The following is a 26,731-nucleotide window of genomic DNA, read 5'->3' on the forward strand; positions in this document are numbered from 1 at the left end:
TATCTGAAAAAGGAATCTGTGACTCTGATAATATTGGCTAATTTTAAAGCCTCTTTATAGCTGACTCTAACTTATTAACAGCACTCACCTTGAAAGACAGACAGACATGTGACGGTTGCTATATAGTCAGTTCTACCAAAGGCAGGAGACTAACAATTAATTTGGCCACATTCATTTTCTACAGTGTTGTGAGTTCAATGCTCCTGATATGACACTCAAACAATACCTCTGGTTAGTTTAGAGAGAAACATTTCTTACTTCATTTGCTTTGACTGGAAACATTTTTCTTTTTCTTTCCCTTCCCCAATAAATAACAGGGAAAGAGGCACACACTTCTTTAACACTTCCTGTGAAGGCATCTAGAAAGCTCTTTACAAAGGTCAGTCTGACATAGATTAATAATTAGAAATGGGGGCTTCTGATTTCCTGATAGTTTTTCCCAGTAAAAAAAAAAATAATTTATTAACTTCCTCATTCAATTCCAAACCTTTGTCTCTACAATGGTACATGTAGCTCTACCACATAAACTGAAAACTTATTATTATTTTCTTGTGTGTGTGTGTGTGTGTGTGTGTGTGTGTGTGTGAGAGAGAGAGAGAGAGAGAGAGAGAGAGAGAGAAGGAAAGAGAAAGTAACTGGGTCTCTATCTAACCCAGGTTAGCAGTTTAGTGGTCAATGTTGACAGACACTGAATAGTTAACCTACTCCATTTTGCCCTTCTTTAGAGGCAGCCTGATAACCCCTCTACTCCTAGGGAGTCACCATATTGAAGTCAATCTGCACAAACAACAGATCACCTCACAACTCTCAAATTCAAGTGATCCATAAGCATCAGCCTCCCTAAAAGCAGGTATTATAGGCATATGCTACCAGATACAACCAATGAAAATGATTTTTAAGAAAGAAATTATATCATAATCATATTTCTATTAATAGCATAATAAAATTATATAATCTAGTAATACTATATAAATAACCTCTATGATTTATTTTAATACAAATGATAATGTCGATAAATATTATATATAAAAATAAATTATATTCTGACCAGTGATTGTTTTATTTATTTATTTTTAGTTTTTGCAAGGCAATGGGGTTAAGTGGCTTGCCCAAGGCCACACAGCTAGGTAATTATTAAGTGTCTGAGATCACATTTGAACTCAGGCACTCCTGACTCCAGGGCCGGTGCTCTATCCACTGTACCACCTAGCTGCCCCTTCTGACCAATGGTTGTAATACATACCACTGCTACCCATGAGGTCAAAGTTTTGGACCTTTATTCTATACAATAGAGAATGTAGATGCAAAGAACTCACAGATTATTGGGTGTCAATATTCACATTGCTCTTTTGGCAAATTCATTTTAAAGGTCACCTTCCAGGAAAGGAAAGATTTAGGCAGATATAAAAAGTCATTAATTGTTGTTGTAGTTGTTTTAAACTAAGCCAAAGAAGTCATTTCTATCTCTAGTGCAAAATGGTGTTCTACAGAATGCTAGCATTCTCTTAGAAAGTATTTAAACTTAAATAGATTTTTTTCTTTCCTAAAAAGTTTTCCGGGCAGTTAGGTGGTGCAATGGATAGAGCACCGGCCCTGGAGTCAGGAGTTCAAATCTGGTCTCAGACACTTAATAATTACCTAGCTGTGTGGCCTTGGGCAAGCCACTTAACCCCATAGCCGTGCAAAAAAAAAAATTTTCCAAAATCCCACCAACTATTAAATTCATTCACTCCCAATTTGGCTCATTTATTAGTACATCTCTTAATCTTCATCAGTAAAAAAACAAAAGTCCACATTGAGATTTTATTCATGTAATTCAATTAAATATACTTTTGCTACATGCCTACCCTGTATAAATAATTGTATATTAAACATCATTATCATACATACATATGTATATAACATAAATATCAATTAAAATTTATTACAAAAAAACAAAATGATGGAACTGAGCTTATGAATTAATATATTCTTATTCCCTGACTTTGCTATTAGATACATATTATAGCATATTATATGGTTAAACTATATATATAACTATATATATAAACTATATATATATATATTCACATTGATATTTCTAGGTTTCCTGACTTTGCTAATAGATGCATATTCATAATTTTATGGTTAAACTAATATATATTCACATTAATATTTCTAAGTGTAATACATTTTTCTACACTATTACACAAACATACAGTTTTCTTTGCTTCATTCAAAAAAACTAGGGCATCATCATCACCATCCTTAAAAGATTTCAACAAATGGTCAAATCTTCAATTATCATTTCTTTCATGTCACAGAAATACCTATGGAACTCCTGGTTAAGATAGTAAAGTGAAAGGTTGTAGAGGTGCCCGACTCTCTCTTCAAATTCCTCTAAACATCTGAAAAAGACCTAAGATAGAACAATGCTAAAGAAAATCTAAGAGAAAGAAAAGTGTATTCCCTCATCCAGTGTAGAACTATATTAAAAAAAAGAAGAAGAAAGAAGAGGAAGAGGAGGAGGAAGAGGAGACTGGGGAAAAGTCACATCAGGTAAGACAAATGAACTCAGGAAAACAGGTCTAGAGTCTCTAAGCTTTTGGTGAGAGGTTTTGTGAGCCATCCCTACCAGCACTGAGAGGAACTGGGAAGGAAAACCAGTGCAGGCTGAGAGAGAAACTGAAAAAGGAAGGTAGGATAAGCTTCAGAAAATAGGAACAATTTATACAATGTTAATCTTATAGAAAAAAACAACTTTGAAAGACTTTAAAACTCTGATCAATTCAACTCCAAAAGAATGAAGATGAAACACATCATTTACTACTTCCTGAGAAAAGGCAAAGACATATTTTCTAACATAACAAATGTGAGAAATTTATTTGCCAGATTATGCAAGTATATATATTGCAGTCTTTGAGGTGAAGGTACTTTTTAAAAGATTTTCTCAGTGGTAGGAGCGAAAAGGGGGATAATAAGAATTAATTTTGGGGGGTTAATTTAAAATAAAAATAAAATAAGAAAATGGAGATAGTTTTCTCCTTAAAAAATTTGAAATTTAATATTCACATTTCAGCAAGTACCAACCTATATGATATTTTTTAAATTTTAGTTAAAAGATATGCCTTTAAAATGGTCTTATAAATGTCAATTGCTCATGGGTAGGGCCAAGCTAATATAATAAAAATGAGAATTCTACTTAAATTACTTATTCAGTGCCACACCATTCAAACTACCAAAAAATTATTTTATAGTTAGAAAAAATAGCCTCAGAATTCATCTGAAATAACAAAAAGTCAAGAATATCAAAGGAATTAACAAAAAAAGTGCACAAGAAAGTGGCCTAGTTGTACCAGATCTAAAATATTATAAGCAACATTCACCAAACAGTGGTGGATTAGTGAATGATGATGACAATGAAGATGATGATGTTTTTCCTTCTATCTTGAGGTAATCCCATGACATGCAAGTGAATTGGATTTTAAGTGAGGGGGTTTTGTGCTAAGTCACCAGCCTCACTTTCTCCTCCTGAGCCATCTGGATTCAGTGGTCAGATATGAATCAGGACAACTGGAAATGGGCCTGGATGAGAGACAATCAGAGTTAAGTGACTTGCTCAAGATCACACCTCTAGTAATCGTCTGAGGCTGGAGTTGAACTCAATTCCTCCTGACTTCCTCCAGCATTCTACCCTCTGTGCCATCTAGCTGCCCTAGATCAGTGGAATAGATTAGGTACAAAATAAACACTAGTAAATGACTAAAGTACTGTTTGATAAGCTGAAAGACTTCAGCTTCCGGGCTAACAACTCACTTTTTGACAAAAACTGCTGGGGAAAGTGGAAAATAGAATAGCAGAAAACAGGCACTGACCCACATCTCATCCCCATATCAAACTGAGATTGAAATCCTGTACCAATTTAGACATAAAGAGTAATATCATAAGCCAATTAGAAGAACAAGGAATTTGTCTTTCAGATCCATGGAGAGGGGAAGAGTTTATGACCAAACGAGATGACAAACATTACAAAACACAAAATGGAAAAGTTTTTGCACAAATAAAACCAATGCAATCAAGATTAGAAAAAAAAGCAGAAAGTTGGAAAATAATTTTCACAGCTAGTGTTTCTCATAAGACTCATTTCTAAATATTTAGAGAATTGAGTCAAATTTATAAGTCATTCCTCAACTGATAAATGATCAAAGCATATAAACAGGCATTTTTCTGATGAAGAAATTAAAGCTATCTATATTCATTTGAAAAAATGCTCTAAAACAGTGTTGGTTTGAGAAATACAAATTAAAACAAAAAAACTGCCTTATAAATTATATGAAGACTATAAGTTGTTATGACCAATAATTCCTTGATGCAGATTTTTTTCCTCCCACCCAAACATGAGTTTTTACTTAATAAAAGGCAAAATTGTCCCACATCATCATTGAGTTGGGTAAAGATCCCTACAAATTGAACCTGGGTCAGGCAATTGGATAGTTAAATACAAGATTGTTCCCAATTAGCCAAGAGCTCTCCTCCTCTTATATTCCTTTCTAAGGAATAGGGAGCAGGTTCTCATCCAGGTAGAGGTGTTAGTTCAGTGAGTGCTGAAGTAGGCTTCTAGGAAAGTTTAAAAAAAAAAAAAGTGTTAAGTCCGGCATCCCCTGGTTGTTTTTAATTTTTTTTTTTTTAGATTTTTCAAGGCAATGGGATTAAGTGGCTTGCCCAAGGCCACATGGCTAGGTAATTATTAAGTGTCTGAGGCTGGATTTTGAACTCAGGTCCTCCTGACTCCAAGGCCAGTGCTCTATCCATTGCACCACCTAGCCACCCTGTTTTTAATCTTTTTGCATAACAGATTACCAGAATAAGAAAGATGGAAACATACTAGCTAGGTATACTGAAATATACATTCAGCAGCTAAAGACTGCTCTCCATTTTCTGGGACACTGCAATAAAAGTGAGGGACAGCTGTTAGGGACAGTCACACAAAAGAAAATATCTTTCCACAGTCAGGTAGAAACTACCTGACCTTCACCAGAAACTCACCCTATAAACTTTTACCCAAAGATTCAGGTTCCTGCTGATCTGAACTATCAGATGAGAAAGAGTGGGCAAGATATAGAAAGAGGGATGGAAAATATATATGTCTTTTCTCTAATGATGAAAACTAGTGAAGCTGGAGCCCCTTATTATACAAGATCACCTGAAAATGACCCTGTGCTGTCAAGAAGGTGGATGGCACCTCACAACTTACAGGGAATGAATAATGTTATCATGCCTATCTCTACAGCTATTGCTGACTTTGTCAGTATTGTAAATCAGGTAGCCCAGGTCCAGGGTGACTGTTATAAGGCTATCAACCTTGCCATTGCTTTTTTCTCTATTTCTTAGAATAACTTCTTGCTGTTGTTGCTTGTTGTTCAATCATTTCTAACTCTTTGTGACCCCATTTGGGGTATTCATGGCAAAGATATAGGAGTGAGATGTCATTTCCCTTGCCAACTCATTTTATAGATGATGGAACTAAGGTAAGCTGTCTTAAGTGACTTGTCCAGGGTCTCACAGCTAGTAAGTGTCTGAAGCAGGATTTGAACTCGAGTCTTCCTGACTCCAAGTCCAGCACTATATCCACTGCCCTACTTATCTGCTTTGAGAATAAGACTAGTCAGGAACAATTTGCTTTCATCTAGAAAGGAGTCCAATATCATCTTCACTAAATGCTCCAGACTATAACAATATAGTGAGCATAGACCTGAAGGAGAAAGAGGCTCCCTTCCTCAGGACACTAATGTACACTTCTACACTGATGACAAAATCCTGGGTACAGTCTCTCAGACAAGTTTTGAGAAAACCAAGGAGATTCCAAGCACAGTTTGGAATAAGCTGCTATCATATGCTTCCTCATATCTAAAAAAGAAATTTAAGAGACTTCCAAGACTCTTCAGATTTTAAAGAACCCACATTCTTAACCTAATATCCCACATTTACCAAGGCACCTACAGAACACACTAAAACATTGGAAAATGTAAAGCAGATGTCCTACAGTCTCTCTTCCTAGACCCTTATGATTCTAATAAGATTCATATTTCTACATGCCTCAATAAAGACCAGGATGTTGCTTGCCTTTTTTCAGATCCCTAGTTCCTACTGAACATATGACTGTGGTCCCACAATCATGCTTTTTTCTAGAGTTGTTCATGGTGGATTGGTTAATGCAAGATATTCCCTCTAACAAGATGAATGGGACACAAGAAGCTATTACTAAATGGAAAAAGTAGCATTAAAAATCTCACTCACTCAAGTTCTCTAGGGTTAGTGCCCTTCTAAAACATATGACTATAACAGAGACTGAGGTTGGCACCATTTTTTCCCATTTGCCACTATGAAAAGACATATGCATATAGGCTTTAGCAGCCACTAATTGAATAACAGAATATCCTAGGGAAGGAGGTTCCTGGTAAGTCCTCTCAGAGAGTTGAGCTTCAGACTACAGCACTAGCATGTGAAAGAGTCTTGAGGGATAGGGCAGAGAAGAATTTTTGATTCCTGGGTATTTGCCCAAGTGGTTTGGGGCCTGGGAAGAACAGCACTAGACCATCAAAGACTCTCACCTTCTGAGTCAGAACCAGTGGAGGAATGGTGCTAATACCTCCCAATGCATAGGTATTTGTGGAGTATGTTAGAATCCATCAGAAACATCATTTGCTAAACAATTAAGATGAAGCCATTACAGAAATAGCAGAAGTAGAAGGGTAGAATAAACCCACTACCAATATGGACATTGAGGCAGTGAAGTAAGTTGTTATGGGCACAGGACTACATAATAACTCTAAGGACAAGGAAGCCATTCCTGCTCAACTGCGTTTCCTGTCCATAATGGGTCATATACCTAACCCAAATGGCCCTCAACCTTGCCTCTGCTAATCAAGCATTATATCAACCTGTACCTTACTGCCTAGGTCAGCAGTTATCCACACCACCACCCCTCATCTCCCTGGAATGCCTGTGACAGATAAATCAATACTATCCTGGGAAAGGGAAGGGAAGGGGTCTCCAGTTGAATTTCTGAGATCCAATCTCCTGTAAGATTAAATTAACAATAAATAATAAATTGTTTGTGGACATAATTCCAGTTGACACCCTTCAATCTTTCCTTGTTCCTTCCTCAGAACTGAAGAGTGCCCAATATACCTTGGAGAAATAATTCAAGTCATCCTCAACTAGCAAGCTTACTTTCTTTTGAATTCATCTGGACAACTCCTTCTCAGAAGGGATTTGGAGGACCAAGGGGTAGTGCTATTAGGAGATACCTTACTTTCTAATAAATAGGAGAGAAAAAACTGTTGACCTATGACTATGATAAATGTTATTTACTAAAAAGAAAAGGGATCCTTTGCTGACTGAGTAGTAATTCTGAGTCACTTGATAGGAAGAATTCTAATTTAGTCCTGAGAAATAAAGGGGTAGCCTCTCTGAAAAGACCTCCAGGCAAGCATTTATATCATTTTTCTTTCCATATCGAAGGGAAAGGAAGGGAAGATTTTGTTAAATAAATCAGGGAAAAGTGAGTGAGTAGTGGTAGTGGAGAGCCTCAGCACTGACTCTGATTCCAAGACAGACTACATGAAAGAGCCTTGTGACCTCTTAGCCACTTTACTACAATTGACCCTGATGTGTGATGAACAAATGTTACTATATTGGCAGTGTTGTGTCCCTGATGTTACTGGTGCTGCTCCTTCTCATTACTGCCTTATGTTAGGAGACTAATCCCTAACTATATTACAAGAGTGATTATGCAATAGCTGTGTTTCTGGTACTGATCCAGCTTATTTTTTACTACCCTCCATTAGGAGGATAGTTCTAATTTGTAGTTCTAATTTGAACTGAAAAAAAAAATGGCATCATCCACCCCTGAAAACTGTCTTCAAAATTCTTGTTCCATCTTTTCCAGGAATTAAAGTTGGACTTTTCACTAAGTACTATTTTTTCCATAGTTTTGCTTCTAGATGTTCTCTTCATTGGAGTTTATTTCATAAGCTCTTTATTATTCCTTTTGGTAAGATTCTGTTTGCTTGTTTGCTCATTCTTTCAGCCTACATCTAAGGATGGCTTTGCTTCATTTCTGGAGGGAAGATGGTGGCTAGTCCTGTTCATGCTTTCTTGAGATTTTATTATAGGATCACAAAAACGGTTAGGGCTGTATACTTTCAGTGTTCCCAAAAGAGTTTAAGCCAAGGCAAAGCATGATTGCTGCCCTCTAGTCTGAGCTCTGTAACTTCTGGACCTGAGTTTGAGTCTTATCAAGAGAATAACAATGCTGTACTTGGCCCCTATCAGACATCCAGAAAGTTCTGTTGGTTTAGCATCAGCTTTGTGGGCTTCTTATTGGTCTGAGATTTCTCTTGTTATTCCTCTAAAGTCTAGATTAGATACTAAAACTAAGACTCTACTATGCACCTGAGGTCTGAGACACACAGCTACCTCTGCTGGCCTCTGAAATTCTTCATTTTTCAATACACTGACAGGGTACTTCTTACCTTGGAAAACCACCCCAGTTCACAGGTCCCCTTTCTCAGTTCACCCTGGATCTATTATGACTCAGAATTGGGTAACAAAGCTAGCAATTCATCTGTCTTCATTGCAGAGCCCTGCAATGGATGGATCTGGTGGTGTCCTGGGACCTCTTCATGCTCTGGGGTACAATCCTTTCTGGGAGAAGGAGAGCTCACAGGTATGTTCCTGGCCTAAATTTATTTCAAGTTATGTTCAGACCTACCTGCTATCACACTGTGTTCAAGTGAACTGAACAAATGACTCACAGTGACATTTGCTAGTCTTCCCCCATCAGGATACAGTCTAGTGCATTTTCTAGGTTTGTTTGCTGGAATTGTGGGTGTGTGGCAGAGGAAGTTCAGTACTGCTTTCTAACACTCAACCATCATGGCTCCATTTCCCCTTTCTATTCTTTTATATATATTTTTAAAACATTTCAATGACTCTCCTTTTGGAAAGGAGGGGCATAATTATTACTAATTCTCTTTCCCTGTACTCCATTTGTCCCAAATAACATGAGAAGGGAACTAAAAGATCCATACAAGAAATAAGCCCAGTCAAGAAAAATAAATCTAAATGTGATTGTGTCCAAAAATACACATCTCTTTTTATACCTTGTGCACATTAACTTTGTATCAGGAGGAGGATAACATGCTTAATATAAATCCTCTAAAGATATGATTGCATTGTTCAAGGTTAAGCTTTTTAAAGTTATTTCTCTTTTAAAATGTTGCTTCTTTTATATAAATTGTTTTAGTAGTTCTACTCACCTCACTCGGCAACATTTCATACTCTCTGAAATCATCTTTTGTCATTTCTTATGATGAAATAATATCCCATGACATTAATAACACAATTTGTTTAGTTATTCTCCAACTGTCTCTTAACAATCTAAGGCACCCCTTTAAATTCTAGTTCTTTTTTTTCCCTCTCTGCCACTCCTGACCCACTTCTATTCCCACATTAAACCACTTATTCAGAATCAGGAATTTGGTTTTCCTTGAGACTTTGTATTATTCTCCTTCTGAAAGCTCATATCAGGCATTGTTGTGAAGGTCTATGGTTGGGTTCTTTCAAACAAGTCAAAGTTTAGGAACATATATTTAGAGATAGAGGAGACCTTAGAGAGACCCTGAAATCTAATCCCTTCATTACAGTTGATAAAACTGTCTATAGAACAACTGACTTGTCCAGGGCCACAAAGCTATTGTGTCTAAAATATTATTCATAAATATAGTGGCAAGAAATATTCTCTATTTCTGAGATTTTAAAAAGGTCTAAAATTACAAGAAAAGTTCAAAGAGAAGGAATGATCCTTCTGAAGATAAGTGAGGAAAGCAGTTAGCAAATGAGAGGATTGAATCATTTTTTCCTAAAGACCATTACAGAAAACATGTTATATAATAAAAGAACCTTTCCATTTCTATGATTTCAGGGTAAGTCTATCTGAACTTAAATCTCCAAAATTCTTATATTTACTCATTACTCACCTTCTTACTATGTTTCTTTCTGACAAGAACAAACAAGAAATGATTATATGAAATAACCTTCTCAAACTTTTAATTGGGTTGAGTTTTTAAACTAGAATTATTATGCCCATATACTATATTTCATAATTATAACACAAGTAACTTATTTGCTAATAAGATCCTCCATTTTATAATTCTTATTTTTGAAGAATTCTATTCATACTTTATCTCAATAACTTCCTCTCCCTCCCTTAGAAGGATTATGTAAGAGAGGAGAGGGAAGGATAGAAAATATTATCCTCATTTTATTGATAAGAAAACAGTAGTTAATTAAGTCACTTAAGATCAAATTCGGAACTCTAGTTCCCTCCTGGTCCAATTCTCTAAAAGGAAGTCCATAATACTTCCAACTAAGTGAAATTTAGATTGTTTCTTTAGTGATAATATTAACTTGAATTTAAATAAAATGTTTTCTTCACAACTCTGAAATTAAATTTCTATTCTCTTTTTATAGATGAGAAAACTGATACTCAGAGATGGTAAATATTTGACACATGGTTACATAGCTAATAAATCTCCTAAATCATATTGGAATCAATCTCTCCTTGATCCCAAGACAGCATGATCTTATCTTTAATTAAATGCTCATATAAGAAATGACAAAATACATTTTCCTTTCCTATTGTAGATGGAGGACTATGGGTATTGAACAAAATATATAATGGTCAGATTAAATTTATGTGTTGTTTTGCTTTGTTGAACTTTTTTCTCTTCTTACAAGAGATGAAGGAGAAAGAAAATATGCAGAATTAAAGGTGATAAAAATCAAAAGACATCAAGATAAATTTTTTCAAAGAAAAAAGTTTAATATTCATAGTATCTAGGTTATATTCAGTGTATAAACAAATAGTTCATGCTGATGGACTTGGTAACCTCTGGGGTACAACTTTCTGACCTATATAACTAGGAAATTAGACTAAATCTGAATTTAAACAATTTTATAATTTAATTCTTATTTTTTTTCTCAATACATGTAAGCCAAATTTTTTTAAATTCCAAATTCTCTCCCTCCCTCCCTTTCACCCTTCCTGAGAAAGTAAGCAATTTGGGGCACAAAGGATAGAGCACTGACCCTCGAGTCAGGAGGACCTGAGTTCAAATCTGACCTCAAACACTTGATAATAATTACCTAGCTGTGTGACCTTGGGCATTTAACTCCATTGCCATGACAAAAGAAAAACAAACAAAAAAAGAAAGTAAGCAATTTGATATAGATTATACAATGTCAGTCTTACAAAACATTTTCATATTAGCCATGATGCAAAAAAAAAGACTAAAAACCCCCAAGAATAATAAAGTTTAAAAAGTATGCTTCAATTATCATTAGACTCCACCAGTTCTTTCTCTAGAGGTGAAAGCAATTTTCATTCTAGCTCCTTCAGAACTTTCTTAAGATAATTGTATTACTTGGAATGGCTAAATCACTCAGTTCATCATCATACAATATCACTACTTATATGTACAATGTTCTAGTTTTGCTCATTTTACTTTGCATAAATTCATGGAAGTCTTCCCAGGTTTTTATCCTGATCATCATTTATATACAATCATATATACCAATTTGTTCAGCCATTCCCCAAATAATGGGCATTCCCTCAATTTCTAATTCTTTGCCATCACAATATAAAATATTTTCCTTTCCTTTTTCTTTGCTCTATTTGAGAGTACAGACTCAGTGGTGGTATTTCTGGGTCAAAGGTAAACAGATTTATAGCCCTTCAAGAATAGTTCCAGATTGCTTTCCTGAATATTGGATCAGTTCACAACACTACCAGTAGTGCTTTAGCAATAGCTATTTTTCCACATCCCTGACATTTGTCACTTTCCTTTTCTGTCATGTTGACCAATCTGATAGGTGTGAGGTGGTGTTTCAGGTTTTTTTACCTGAATTTCTCAAATCGATAGTGATATAGAGTATTTTCTAATATGACCATAGATAGCTTTGATTTCTTCTTCTAAGAATTGTCTATTTTTTTTTTATTTTTGCAAGGCAGTGGAGTTAAGTGGCTTGCCCAAGATCACATGGCTAGGTAATTATTAAGTGTCTAAAGTCAGATTTGAACTCAGGTCCTCCTGACTCCAGGGCTAGCGCTCTATCCATTGTGCCACCTAGTTGCCCCAAAATTGCCTATTCTTATCCTTTGACTATTAATCAATTATGGACTGATATTCTTAAAAATTAGACTCGATTCTCTATATATCTGAGAAATACTTGCTGTAAAGACTAGTTTCACAGCTTTCTTCTTTCCTCCTAACTTAGGTGCACTGGGTTTTTTTTTTTTGATCAAGAACTTTGTAATTTGATGAAATCAAAATTATCCATTTTATATAATGTTCCTTAACTCTTATTTGGTCATAAATTCTTCCCCTAACTATATAAATTCAACAGGTATGCTATCCAATGTTCCCCTAATCTGCTTATATCACCTTTTATGTTTAAATCATGTACTCATTTTGATCTTATCTCAGTATACAGTGCGAAATTTTTGATCTCTAGTTTCTGCCAAAGTGCCTTCCAGTTTTCCCCAGCAATTTTTGTCAAATAGAAATTTTTTATCCAAAAATCTTAGCTCTCTGGGTTTGACAAATGCTTCATTACTAATTTTGTATTGTATAACTAATCTCATTCATGATTCACCACTCTATTTCTTAGAGTAGACCATACAAGACTGTTTCGATCATTAAGTGTTCCTTGGACAGCAAGGAGTTCAAATCACTAAATGCTTAAAAAAATTAATTCAGGCTATCTATTAGAAAGTCAAATTCTAAAGCTGAAGATTAAATATGTTGGCCACATAATGAGAAGATGGAACTCATTGGAAAAGACCCTGATTCTGGGAAAGATTGAAGGCAAAAGGAAAAGGGAATGGCAGAGGATGAGATAGATATAAAGTGTAGTAGAAACAATGAACATGAACAAAATAAGAGAATAGAAAGTCTGACATATAGTTCAAGGGGTCACAAAGAGTCAGATATGACAATGACTAACAAAAAAGGCTTTGTAATACAGATTTGAGATGTGGTATTGCTACACATTCCTTCATATTTTTTCATTGTTTCCCTTGATATTCTTGGCCTTTTGTTCTTCCAAATGAATTTAATATTTTTCTCTATTTCTATAAAATATTTTTTTGGAAATTGATTGGTATGGCATTGTATAAGTGAATTAAATCAGGAAGAATTGTCATTTATATTATTTTGGTTCAGACTGCACATGATCAATTCATATTTCTCCAATTATTCAGATCTGACTTGTTTCATGTTGAGTTTTTTTATACCAATGTTTCTATTTCTGTTTTTGCTCTTCCTAGATTTGGTATCTGCACCATATTTGTATCATAAAAGAAATTTAGTAAGTCTCCTTCTTTGACGATTTTCCCAAATAGTTGTCTGTTTCTTTTACCTCAGATTAAACATAATAGATTCTTCACTCATTTTTACTTTGAATCTCTGTTTCAGGTATTTCTTGCAAACAACATATTGTTGAATTATCTTTGTTTCAATTGTGTTTCTTGTAAACAACTTGTTAGATTATTTTTGATCTTTTCTGCTATTTGCTTCCATTTTATGAGTGAATCATTTCATTCACATTCATAGTTATGATTACTAAGCATTTCTCTTTATCCTATTTTTCCTCAATTTATCCTCTTTCTGCCTCTAATTCTGTGTCTCTATCTCTGTATCTCTCCTGTCCACCTCAAAAGTTTGTTTTACTTTTGAGCACTACTCCCTTTATTCACCTGCCTTTCTACTAGCCCCATTTTTTCCTTCCCTTAACCCCCGTCCCTCCTACTTTCCTGCAGACAAAAATAGATTTCTGTACCCCACTGAGTGTATGTTATTTCCTCTTTGAGATAATTCCAATGAGGAAGGTTCAAGTATTGTCTGCCACTTCCATTATTAAAATCCCATTTCCCCTTGCATTATAAAAGCTTTCTTTCACATCTCTTTTATATAAGATAATTTTCTCCATTCTTTCTCTCCCTTATTTCTTTTTCCAGTGCATCCCTCTTTCTCACCCCTTCAATTTTTATTTTAAAAAATCATGCCATGAGATGAGAAGAACCAGAAAAACATTGTACACCCTAACAGCAACGTGGGGGTGATGATCAATCTCAATGGACTTGCTGATTCCTTTAGTGCAACAATCAGTGACAAACTGGGGCTATCTGCAATGGAAAATATTGTCTGTTTTCAGAGAATTGTGGAGTTTGAACAAAGACCAAAGACTATTACTTTGAATTTAGGGGGGGACAAAAATTGTCATCTTATTATGTAATTTTGCTATCTCTTATACTTTATTTTTCTTCCTTAAGGATATCATTTCTCTCTCATCACATTCAACTGAGATCAATGTATACCATGGAAACAATGTAAAGACTAACAGAATGTTAAAGACTAACAGAAGTCTTCTGTGGGGGGGGGGGGGGAAAGCAAGAATGGGAGGAAAATTATAAAACTAAAAATAAATAAAATCTTTATTAAAAAAAAAATTATGCCATGAACTGATGCTGAGTGAGATGAGCAGAACCAGAAAAACACTGTATACCCTAACAGCAACATGGGGGTGATGATCAACCTTGACTGACATGTTCATTTCATCAGTGACAATTTGGGGCTCTCTGCGATGAAGAATAACATCTGTGTCCAGATAAAGAACTGTGGAGTTTGAACAAAGTTCAAGGACTATTCCCTTTAATTTAGGGGAAAAAACTGTTATCTTATTGTCTGATCTTAAGGATTTAAGGATCCTTCCTTAAGGATTTGATTTCTCTCTCAATCACACTCAATTTGGATCAATGTACAACATAGATTCAATGTAAAGACTGACAAATTGCTTTCTGTGGGGGTGGGGGTGGGGGTGGGGGAGGGAAGTAAGATTGGGGGAAAATTGTAAAACTCAAAATAAATAAAATCTTTAATTTAAAAAAAAAAACATGCCAGAATAGTTAATTCACATCTGTACCTTCTTTCTAGCTATGCTTTTTTCTAACTGCCCTAATAATGATAAAAGTCATAAAGTACTATCTTCCCAAATATGATTATAAACATTTTAACCCTGGTGATTCCCTTATAATTTCTCTTTCAAGTAGACATTCTTATGCTTCTCTTGAGTACTGTTTTTTTAAAAGTTAGATTTTCTATTAAGCTTGGATCTTTTCTTCAGGAATACTTGAAAGTCCTCTAATTTACTGAATATTCATCCCCACCCCCCAAGGGCTACAGTCCAATTATAGCTCCTTTGGCTTCCAGACTATCATATTCTAAGCCCTCTGCTCCTTTAATATGGAAGTGCTAAATCTTGTGTGATACTGACAGTGGCTCCACAATATTTGAATTGTTTTCTTTCTGAATATTTTCTTCTTGATCTGAAGAGCCCTCAGATTTGACTGTAATATTCCTAGGAGCTTTTATTTTGGTTTCTCTTTTAGGAGGTTATCAGAAGATTCTTTCAATTTCTATCTTACCTTCTAATTCTAAAATATTCTGGCAGTTTTTCTTATTAATTTCTTTTTTGTTTATTATTTTATTTATTTAAGGCAATGGCATTAAATGAATTACCCAAAGTCATACAGCTAGGCAATTAATAATAGTCAGAGGCTGAATTTTTTTTTCATTTATTCTTGTTTTGTACAAATAATGCTTTTTACATGTTACTAAAATATTCTTGTTTAAGAGTAAACACAATACCCCCCCCAAAAAAATATAGACCCACATGAGCAATAAAGTAAAGGAGAGGGGCGGCTAGGTGGCGTAGTTGATAAAGCACCGGCCTTGGAGTCAGGAGTACCTGGGTTCAAATCCAGTCTCAGACACTTAATAATTCCCTAGCTGTGTGGCCTTGGGCAAGCCACTTAACACCATTTGCCTTGAAAAAAAAAAAACCTAAAAAAAAAGTAAAGGAGAGAAAAATATTAAAATTAAAATTAAAAAATACTAATAATAGTAGGTATGGCGAGGAGGTGCAGTAGACAGAGCACTGGCCCTGGAACCAGGAGCACCTGAGCTCAAATCCGGCCACAGACACCCAACAATCACCCAGCTGTGTGACCCCATGCAAGCCACCCCAACCCTACTGCCCTACAAAAAAAAAAAAAAAAGACCCAAAATAAAATAAAATAGTAATAATAGGGGCGGCCAGGTGGCAGACAGAGAACTGGCCCTTCAGCCAGGAGCACCCGGGTCCAAATCCAGCCACAGGACACTCAACGATCACCCAGCTGTAGGGTCCCCGGGAGGCCAGCCAGCCTCATTTGCCCTGCAACCCTCCCCCCAAAATAATAATAATAACAAATGTGCTTCAGTCTGTGTTCCAACACCACCAGCTTTGTTGCGGGGGAATCACATTCTTTATGATAAGTCCATCACAAAAGTTATTTCAATATTTTTCCACTGTTGCCATTGCTGATCACAACTTTCTCCATTCATACTTCTCCACTACCATGTACTATATTTTCTCTCTCCTTTCACTCTGACTCTGCTGTAGGGTAGCTAAGTGGTGCAGCAGACAGATCCCCAGCCCTAGGGCCAAGTGGCCCTGAGCCCACATACCACCCCTTAGGCCCAACATCGACCCGGCCATATGGACCCGGACAGGCCATCCAATCCCAGCCCCTTGCAAGAAGTAAAAAAGAAAATGTGTTATATCTGACCACTCTCCCCCCATGGTCCATCCTCTCCTCCTTTATTCACATCCCCCCCCTTCCCCCTGTCCCCCTCTCTCCTTCTTACTCCAGATGTCTATGCCCCATTGAGTATATATGCTGTTTCCTCTCCTAGCCACCTCTGATGAGAGCAAAGATTCCCTCATTCCCCCTTGCCTTCCCCCTTTCCATATCATTGCAATAGCTCATTGTAATAAAGAAAAATCTTATTATACGAAATATCTTAGCCTATCCACCCTCTCCTTTTTCTTTCTCCTATTACATTTCCCTTTCATCTACTGACTCCATTTTTATACCATATTATATATTCAAATTCAGCTTTCTCCTGTGCTTCATCTATAAAAGCTCCCTCTACCTGCTCTATTAACTGAGAAGGTTCATATGAGTATTATCAGTGTCATTTTTCTATGCAGGAATACATGTAGTTCATCATCATTAAGTCCCTCATATTTTACCCTTTTCCTCCACTCTCTATGCTTCACCTGAGTCCTGTATTTGAAAATCAAACCTTCTGTTCAACTCTGGCCATTCCAACAGGAACAATTGAAATTCCCCTGGTTCATTGAAAGTCCATCTTTTTCCCTGGAAGAGGACATTCAGTTTTGCTGGGTAGTTGATTCTTGGTTGCATTCTAAGCTCTTTTGCCTTCCAGAATACTATATATTCCAAGCCCTACGAGCTTTTAATGGAGTTGCTACTAAGTCCTGTGTGATCCTGACTGCAGCTCCATGATATTTGAATTGTATCTTTCTGGCTACTTGTAATATTTTCTCTTTGACTTGGGAGTTGTAGAACTTGGCTATAATATTCCTGGGTTTTGTTTTTTTTTGGATCTCTTTCTCAAGGGAGATCAGTGAATTCTCTCCATTTCTATTTTGCCTTCTGCTTCTAGGATATCAGGGCAATTTTCCTGTAGTAATTCTTTGAAAATGATGTCAAGGCTCTTTTCCTGATCATGACTTTCAGGTATTCCAATAATTTTTAAATTATCTTCCCTAAATATGTTTTCCATATCAGTTGTTTTTTCAATGAGATGTTTCATATTTTCTTCTGATTTTTCATTCTTTTGGTTTTGAAGTATTGTGTCCTGATTTCTTGTAAAGTCAGCAGCCTCCCTCAGTTCCATTCTATGTCTAAAGGACTTGTTTTCCTCAGAGAGCTTTCTTATCTCTTTTTCCATCTGTCCAATTCTGCTTTTAAAGCATTCTTCTCCTCAATAACTTTTTGATCTGTTTTATCCATTTGACCTAAGCTGATTTTTAACATGTTATTTTCTTCAGCATTTTTTTGGATCTCCTTGACTAAGTTGCTGACTTCTTTTTCATGTTTTCCCTGCATCTCTCTCATTTCTTTTCCCAATTTTTCTTCTGTCCCCTTCACTTGTATGTATGCATGTGTATGTATGTGCATATGTATATGCATACATATAAAATATATTTTATTTTATTTTTTAGGTTTTTGCAAGGTAAATGGGGTTAAGTGGCTTGCCCAAGGCCACACAGCTAGGTAATTATTAAGTGTCTGAGACCGGATTTGAACCCAGGTACTCCTGACTCCAGGGCCAGTGCTTTATCCACTGTGCCACCTAGCTGCCCCCCACCACTTGATTTTCAAGGTCTTTTTTTGAACTGTCATAGCCTGTGCCCAATTTCTGTTTTTCTTGGAGTTTTTAGATGCAGGAGCTTGGACAGCCTCATCTTCAGACTGAGTATTTTGATCCTTCTTGGGATCACATGCAAAGTATTTCTCAATGGTGTTCCTCTTTTGTCTCTGCTTATTCATTTCTCCAGCCTGTGCCTGGTTTGGGGGTGCTTCTAGAGCTTTTGAGTATTATTGGGACATCCCCCCCAAGGATCTCCTTGTGTGAGTGTCTGTCTTCCCTCCTGGTCTGTGAATGACCACAAGCAGACTCCTCTGCCATAGGGCTGAGGTGGGGGGAGCCCTGCTATTCTATGGGGGGCCTAGACTGTGATCAGGATCTGAATGTGGTCAGAGCCCCAGAGTCCTGTTCCAGGGACAGAGGACAGAGCTTGTCAGTCTCTCTCCACTCCCCTCCCTAGGCTCAGCACCCATGCCCTGGGGCTCCTGCTTACCAGCTCTGCCTGCTTCCATTTCCTGGATCTGGGCTGCCATGGCCATGCTACTCACTGAGTGCCCCAAGGGCTGGGCTTCATGTGCTCCCTCTGGCAGAGGTACCCCCGCTGATCCACCAAGTTGTGCCTGGTGCTCCCCAGGGTGTAGATCAGGAAACTACCCTTGCTGCAGTGAGCTGCAGCTTCCAGCGCCCTGGGGCTGCCTCTGGGAGGCTCAAGTTCCTTTGCTCTGGCGGGCTACCCCTCCAACCCTGTGGAGCAGAGCCTTTCCACTCTTTTCCAGGTTACCTTGGGTTGAAGAACTGCCTCACTGGATCCCTCTGTGATTCTGTCTCTACAAAATTTAGCTAGAGTCCTTAGGTTATAAGTTTTGAGAGAGAGCAAGTAAGAGTTGGTCCTCTCCTGTCGCCATGTTGGCTGTGGCCCCCCCCAGGCTGAATTTGAACTCAGGTTCTCCTGACTCCAGGGCTAGTGCTCTATCCACTGTGCCACCTAGCTGCCCCGATAATTCCTTGAAATATGATGTCTAGGTTCTGTTTTTTATCCTGGTTTTCAGGTATTCCCAAAATCCTTAAATTATCTCTCTTAAATAAATTTTATAGGTCAGTTCTTTTTCCAATGAGATAATTCACATTTTATTCTATTTTTTTCAAATTCTTCTATTTTTTCCTATTGTCTCATGGATTCATTAGCTTCCACTTGCCCAATTCTAATTGTTTTTTAGGTTTTTTTCCCCAAGGCAAATGGGGTTAAGTGGCTTGCCCAAGGCCACAGCTAGGTAATTATTAAGTGTCTGAGGCCAGACTTGAACCCAGGTACTCCTGACTCCAGGGCCAGTGCTCTATCCACTGCACCACCTAGCTGACCCCGGTTCTAATTTTTAAGAAACTATTTCCTTCAGTGAATTTTTGTATCTCCTTTTCCACTTGTCCAACTTTATATTCTTCTTTTCAGTGGATCATTGTTCTTCTTTTCCAAACTTTTTTATTATTCTCTTGTATCATTTTCATTTCTTTTCCCAATATTTCCTCTGTCTCTCTTAGTTGATTTTAAAATCCTTTTTGAGCTCTTTCAGGAATTCTTATTATATTTGTATCCACCACACATTTTTCTGTAACACTTTATTTGTAGTTCCTTTGATATCATTGTCTTCTTCTGGACTTGTGCTTTGATCTTCTTTATCACCATAATAACTTATTATAGTGAGGTACCTTTTTTTGTGGTTTGCTCATTTTTCCAGTCTATTTATTGACTTTTAACTTTATTTTAAAGTTGTATTCTTCTCCTAGGGTGGAAGGGTCTCAAGCTTCAGACCCTTCATGCTGATATTTACAAAGCTAGCTCTGGAGGTTTGCAGGTTTTGGGGGCTTCCAAGGCAGTGTGATTTAAGGAAAGGTATGGTCAGTGCTCTCCTGGACTGTGCTTTGGTCTTTATCCAGGAAGGAAGTTGTTTCCCTTTAGTCACCAGAACAAGCACTCTTTCTGTCCCTGAGACCATGACCAGGTCCCCCCACAATCTTACAACCACAATTGCTAGTGCTCACCTGTCTTGGAATTAATAACAAAATTCCTACTCCCTCAGAGTAACCAAAAGTAGTCCTCTCTCCACCACAGAACCACAACCAAGGTCACTACTCCACTATGGCTGCCAGTGCTTCCAGATCCAGAGGGGGGGAGGGGGAGGAGTATAAATCTACTATTTCACTAAGTTAATAAAATGAAATGAGGAAGGCATGGTTTTTTGATGATTGAGAACAGTATTAAGGGGACTTTCAGATCCCAATACAGGGGAGTACTCAAAGGAAAATACATGAAATAAAACAAATAGAGAAGAACCCACTTTAGCTGTCTTTCTGACTCCATTACAAAGAAACTTAAAAATAACTGTATCCTTGTTGTTGGTGGTGTAGAAATCTTGAAGACCATATCCAGAAGGTGATGCTAAAACAAGCATGTGAATTGGATTTGGATGAAGGGGTACTATGCTAAGATGCTGGTTTTTCAATGGCCAAATATGGATCAAGATGACTAGAGATGACCCTGAAGGCAAGACAACAAGCTTAAGTAACTTGTCCAAGGTCACATAGCTAGTGTCTGAGGCCAAACTTGAACAAGGTCCTTCCAACTCCAAGACCAGTCAGTGCTCTATCTACTCTGCCACCTATCTGCCCCCTTAAAAAGTAGGAAGTAAAGCAGTAAAAATGAAGTAGGAAAAGTACTAGGGATCTTATACTTGGTTCAAAAAAAAGCAGCTTCAAAGGCACAAGATGAAAAAGATTACTTTAAATTAGTGTGATATGTCAAATAATGAAATCTTAGGCTACATGATTTAGTTGTCTTAATCAAACATCTCAAGTACTGTGCTTAGTTTGGGATACTACTTTTTGGGAAATTAATTGATAAAGTGAAGTTTCCAGAGAAGGATGAACAGGATAGTGGGCTTGAGATTATGTATTATGAGAACTGGTTGAAGGAATGAGGGCTGAAGAAGAGAAAACTTAACAAGGAAATAACTCAATAGTTGTGTTCATATCTGAGAATGGTTATGAGTAATCAATTAGTTATCTTCTGCTTGGCCCCCAGAGAGCTGAACCAATAACAGTAACAGATAGAAGTTACAAAAAAGATAAATTTTAGTTTAATGTCAGAAAAAATTTCATAACAATTATGAGTCTTCAAGCAAAGGCTTATATGCTATAGAAGGGATTCTTGTATAATAAAGCATTTGAAAGATCCTGATGACATAGTATCTATGTATTTGTGCTGTTCCAAAAAAACAATTGATTTAGGCTTTGATTCACATCCTTTTATTTGTGTTACATGTCAAACTTCAATAAACAAATATGAAATGCTTACGCCTGAAGTGTGAAAATTACTCTACATCCTGAAGGCCCCAGCTAAAGGAGCAAGGTGTTAACAGAAACTGACAGTCCCCCACCATGCCTGGCATCACTCTTCCATCTAATATTTATAAAACTACCTAAAAACTAAATTAAATATTTATTAGGTACTAGTCATTGGAAACACAAAGAGCAACACTAGGAAAAGGCTGGTGAGAAAAGTCATTATGTACATTTGCTGAAATAATATAGTTCATGTAATTTCATTGTCACATTATTTTCTCATCTCACAAATATGGATCAAGACAACAATATAAAGAACTCACAATTTGTTTTGTTTCTTATGGATTTTCCCCCTTTTGTTCTGATTCTTTTTTCACAACATGAATAATATGGAAATGTTAAATATTATTGTACATATGTATAACTGATATCAAAATCTCATCATGGAATAGGGGAGGGAAGAGAGGGAGACAGAAAAATGTAGAACTCAAAATCGTAGAAAAATGAATATTGAAAACAAGCTTTACATATAAATTGAAAAAATAAAATTAAAAAATTCATAAGATATTCAAGAAATATTTTAAGAGTACTTCTATTTACTGATCCTCAAAATAAAAGGAAAGTAGATTATTAATAAGAGAAAAGTCAATAGAAAAAGAGGAAAAAGCAAGTAATTTGAAAAGAATTTTATTTTTTAATGAATTACATTCTAATTTTACATTAATCTGGTTGCCTATAACTATTATCGCTAAGAGAAATCAGAAGCAATTTATTATCTATATCTAATCAATATCTTATAAAACAGAAATATAGTAAGATTCTATCTAGAATGGAAGGGAAAAATAGGATAGTCAAATTAATATTAATATTCTGGGTAAGAAAAATGCATATATACATATTCACACAAACCATATTTAGAGTATTCAAAATTTAAATAAAAATACACATATCACTAAGTACTATTGAAAAGAACTGAATGTTTCTTTGATAAATATATATAATACACTTACCACTACATACTATCGAACACAATTTAATTTTTCTTTGATAATTTACAAGATACCTTATTGCTTAGACATTCTTTAAAGTCTGTCAAGAATATAAACATCAATTATTTTAGAATACTGTAGATGCAGAAGATATAGAGACAAAATCAAATCTGTGCTAACCATTTTACATATTCCAAAGTTACTTGCTTTTTGGTAACTCCTTGATAATTTATTTGTCTCTATCTCATATAAGTATACAAAGAAAAGCCTAATTATTTAAGCTTTATCAACTAATTTGCATTTTAGCTAAATGAGTCTACTGTGCTAAATAGTTTTTAAAACAACTAACCTAAGCTTCTCTCTCTTTTTAAAAAAAAATCAGCAAGGCAACGAATATCTTTTGAAGACCTACTATATGAAATATCTTGGCAAAGGAATTTAGGGAGGAAAATGAACTTAAAGCATAGGAAATTCAGTTTCCTTTACTTACCAAGGCACAAAATTTAGTATGGTCAACAGTAACACTTCTTACGTATTCCAACCTTAGAGTTCTGAAAGTAAAAAAAATATACAAAGATACATTGAATGATTGGCAAAGTATGTCTATAGTAATAAAATATAAGCCAATAGGTATGATTAATTTTAAGATTAAAAAAGGACCAATACCTCAAATAAACTTATAAACTATAATATTGGATTTACTAGTATTATTTATCAGATATAGCACAAATGCAATAGTGAACAACTATCTAGTACTTTCAAAAGTACTTGATATTACAGAAAAGAGGAGGAGGAGGGACAGCTAGGTGGCGCAGTGGATAGAGCACTGGCCCTGGAGTCAGGAGTACCTAAGTTCAAATCCTACCTCAGACACTTAATAATTACCTAGATTGTGTGGCCTTGGGCAAGCCACTTAACCCCACTGGCCTTGCAAAAACCTAGGGGGAAAAAAAAAAGAAAAAGAAAAGAAGAGGAGGAGGAACTTAGGCTCCAGGTTCCGCAGGAATGAAATTAAAAATATAAATAGAGGTCAAATATTTAGTGTCAAGCACAGTTTGTATAATTCCTCTTTGTACACCCTTAAAGTATTCTTCAAAAATGTTTGAAATCTATGCAAAAGGGACATATAAAGATTAATGTACTTTTACTCAAAAATTTTTTCCTTTGCTTATTCAACAAAAACTTCCTCAAAGAAATTATATTTGTACTTCTATAAAACTCATCTACTTTATATTATCTACATAAAAATAAGTCAATTGTGTATAATAAAATGTTCCCATAAATATGGTTTATAATTCTATGTGATGTTATCAAAATGGTTTCAAGTAATTTTTTTAAAATTTACTCTAAAATCTTTCCTGGTAGTAATCCTTATCCTTTTCATTATTTTAAATATTTTATGGAAAGGATAGAATTCATCAATAGTTAAACTCTTCCTTCACCTTACTTTCTTCTCTCACCCATTTCAAAAAGGTTATTATAATTTATCTTTCATTTAAAACATAAACACTCATTTAAATTATTATTTTTCATTTTTCCCCAATATGTTTTTCAGAGTAATTCACCAAAATGAATACATACTGAAGCACACCCAAGCTGTGATCCAGTCTAGATAGAATCTGGATCTTGATTCGCTGTGGCAGGGAATTCCTAGTGGAGAAATTCTACTAAAGCAGATCAGCAACTGCTTGATAACTTAATAGATGATTCCACTGATACAATAAGTGATTGTCTAGAGTCATAAAGTCACTATATCTCCTAGATCTTCTTGACTCTGAGGCCACCACTCTTTACACTGTGCAAGCTATCTCTGGCTACCTCTGGAAACCTTCACTTTATGATAAACATATTTATCATTTCAGGATATAAATCATGATTTATTTGCCAAGCAACAATCATATGTTTTTTTTAGTTTTTGCAAGGCAAATGGGGTTAAGTGGCTTGCCCAAGGCCACACAAGCTAGGTAATTATTGAGTGTCTGAGACCGGATTTGAACCCAGGGACTCCTGACTCCAAGGTGGTGCTTTATCCACTGCGTCACCTAGCTGCCCCCAACAATCATATTTTAAAAGGTCAACCTATCCCTTAGTCACCAGGAAAGACAAGATTCAATTTATTCAATTCAAATCATTGCAACAAATTTCAGGCTCTATCATCTATGACCTAGGCACCACTGGGGAAAAAAATACAAAAAACAATAAATGAATGAAAAAGCATTTATTAAAAGCTTTCTATGTGGAAAGGTATTTTTCTTTGGCCTTAAGGAACTGATAGTCTATTACAATGAATAATGATATGAATACAAATAAGTAAATATAAAATATCTACAAAATAAATACATTGTAATTTAAGGATACATTAATAGTAGGCTAGGTGGCACAGTGGATAGAGCACCAGCCTTGGAGTCAGGAGTCCCTGGGTTCAAATCCAACCTCAGACACTTAATAATTACCTAGCTGTGTGGCCTTGGGCAAGCCACTTAACCCCACTGCCTTGAAAAATCTAAAAGAAAAATAGTCTGGGGGGAGATTCAAGTTCAGGTCCATGTCACTGATCTCTTACCAAGACTATTGCAATAGCCCTTTAGTTGATTTCCCTACCTCAAATCTTTCTTCTCCAAGCCACCTTTCACACAGATGCCAAAGAGATATTTCTAAATCACAAGACTAACCATGTTATTCACTTAGTTCATGAATTGTAGTTCCCCAGTGCCTCATCTGTTTGACGTAAAAAGTCCTTTACCACTTGACTTTATTCTTCTTTTCCAGTGTCATACATTTCTCTCTTTAGTCCAACCACACTGGTCTTGTTGGTATTACAATGACTCTTATCTCCTCTTGCTCTACCTTTTCACATCCTGTTCCCTGTGCACTTGCTCCCCAACTCAGCTTCTAGGGATCCCTAGTTTTCTTCAAAATTCAGTTCAGCCAAAACTGGTTACATGAGAACTTAAGGTCCTGTTCATTCCAGCTATGCCTCCAAAAATATTAACCTGCATTTATTTTGTATGTAATTTTATGGAGACATGTCATCTTCCCTTATTGAATATAAGCTCCTTGAGCACAAGAACTATTGCTAATTTTTGTCTTGTATCCCCAGCATCTATGGAAATGCCTAATGCACTACTGCTCGCATTTAATAAAAATTGTTCATAGACAGAAAAAAAAATTAGTTTGGGGGGATCAAGATAGAGGTGGAATTTAACCTGAACCTAAAAGAGAGATAAGAATTCTAAACAGGAGTATAGTTCAGGTAAGAAGCACAGGCTGCAAAGTCTGAAAGATATAATAGCTAATAACTAGGCATAACTAGAAGGTCAATTTGTCTGAAAAGTTCATTGTCACTGTTGTTTCAGTTGTAAAAGACTCTTCATAAATCTATTTGAAGTCTTCTTGGCAAAGATACTGGACTGATTTGCCATTTCCTTGTCCAAATCATTTTACAGATGAGGAACTGAGGCATATAGGTTTAAGTGACTTATCCAAGGATACACAACTAATAAGTGTATGAGACCAGATTTGAACTCAGGAGGATGTCTTACTGACTCAAGTCAAGATCCATTGTATCACCTAACTGCCATTTTGTCCTGAAGTAATATTGCTGATGCTTATCTATTCTCCAAGAGGACCATGATATCAAGAGAGATGAAGTCATGACATTCAAGTGAATTGGATCTGGGGGGGGGGGGGGGTTGCTGTACACCAGTCTTTCTTCTCCTGAGTTAACTTGGTCCAGTGGCAAGACACAACTCAGGACTGGAGAAAGTCCTGGATATAGGGGGGAGGATCTTGACCTTTTCAAGTTAAGTTCTTTAAGAGGTCTCAGTTTGACTGAGGCAACACCCTCACAGTGATTAAGGATAGGTAAAAAATAAATGGATTTAAATGCTAAAGAGAAGAGTTTTATCTTACCTTAAGACAAAGCAATTTGTTCAGATCTGTAATCTATAAATAACATTCCAATCACTATGGAAAACAGGATGAAGAGGAGAAACTTAAATCAGGGAGACCATTACAATAATGGCAAGAGATGGAGTTCTAAACTAGAGTGATGACAATGTGAGTGGAGTGTAGGGGACA

The 26,731-nt window shown here is 36.1% G+C and overlaps 1 protein-coding gene across 4 annotated transcripts in view; it reads right to left on the reverse strand.

The window, feature by feature from the left end:
• AGPAT3 (1-acylglycerol-3-phosphate O-acyltransferase 3) overlaps positions 1 to 26,731 on the reverse strand; it is a 163,665-nt gene that overhangs the window by 82,588 nt on the left and 54,346 nt on the right. For all 4 annotated transcript variants that reach the window (XM_074213869.1, XM_074213872.1, XM_074213870.1 and 1 more), the window contains exon 2: positions 23,142 to 23,202. The gene's annotated coding sequence lies outside the window, so the exon portion shown is untranslated. The remainder of the gene's footprint in view (positions 1 to 23,141; positions 23,203 to 26,731) is intronic.

The sequence above is a fragment of the Macrotis lagotis genome, chromosome 1 (genome assembly GCF_037893015.1).
Source record: "Macrotis lagotis isolate mMagLag1 chromosome 1, bilby.v1.9.chrom.fasta, whole genome shotgun sequence".
In the NCBI taxonomy this organism is placed as follows: Eukaryota; Metazoa; Chordata; class Mammalia; order Peramelemorphia; family Peramelidae; genus Macrotis; species Macrotis lagotis.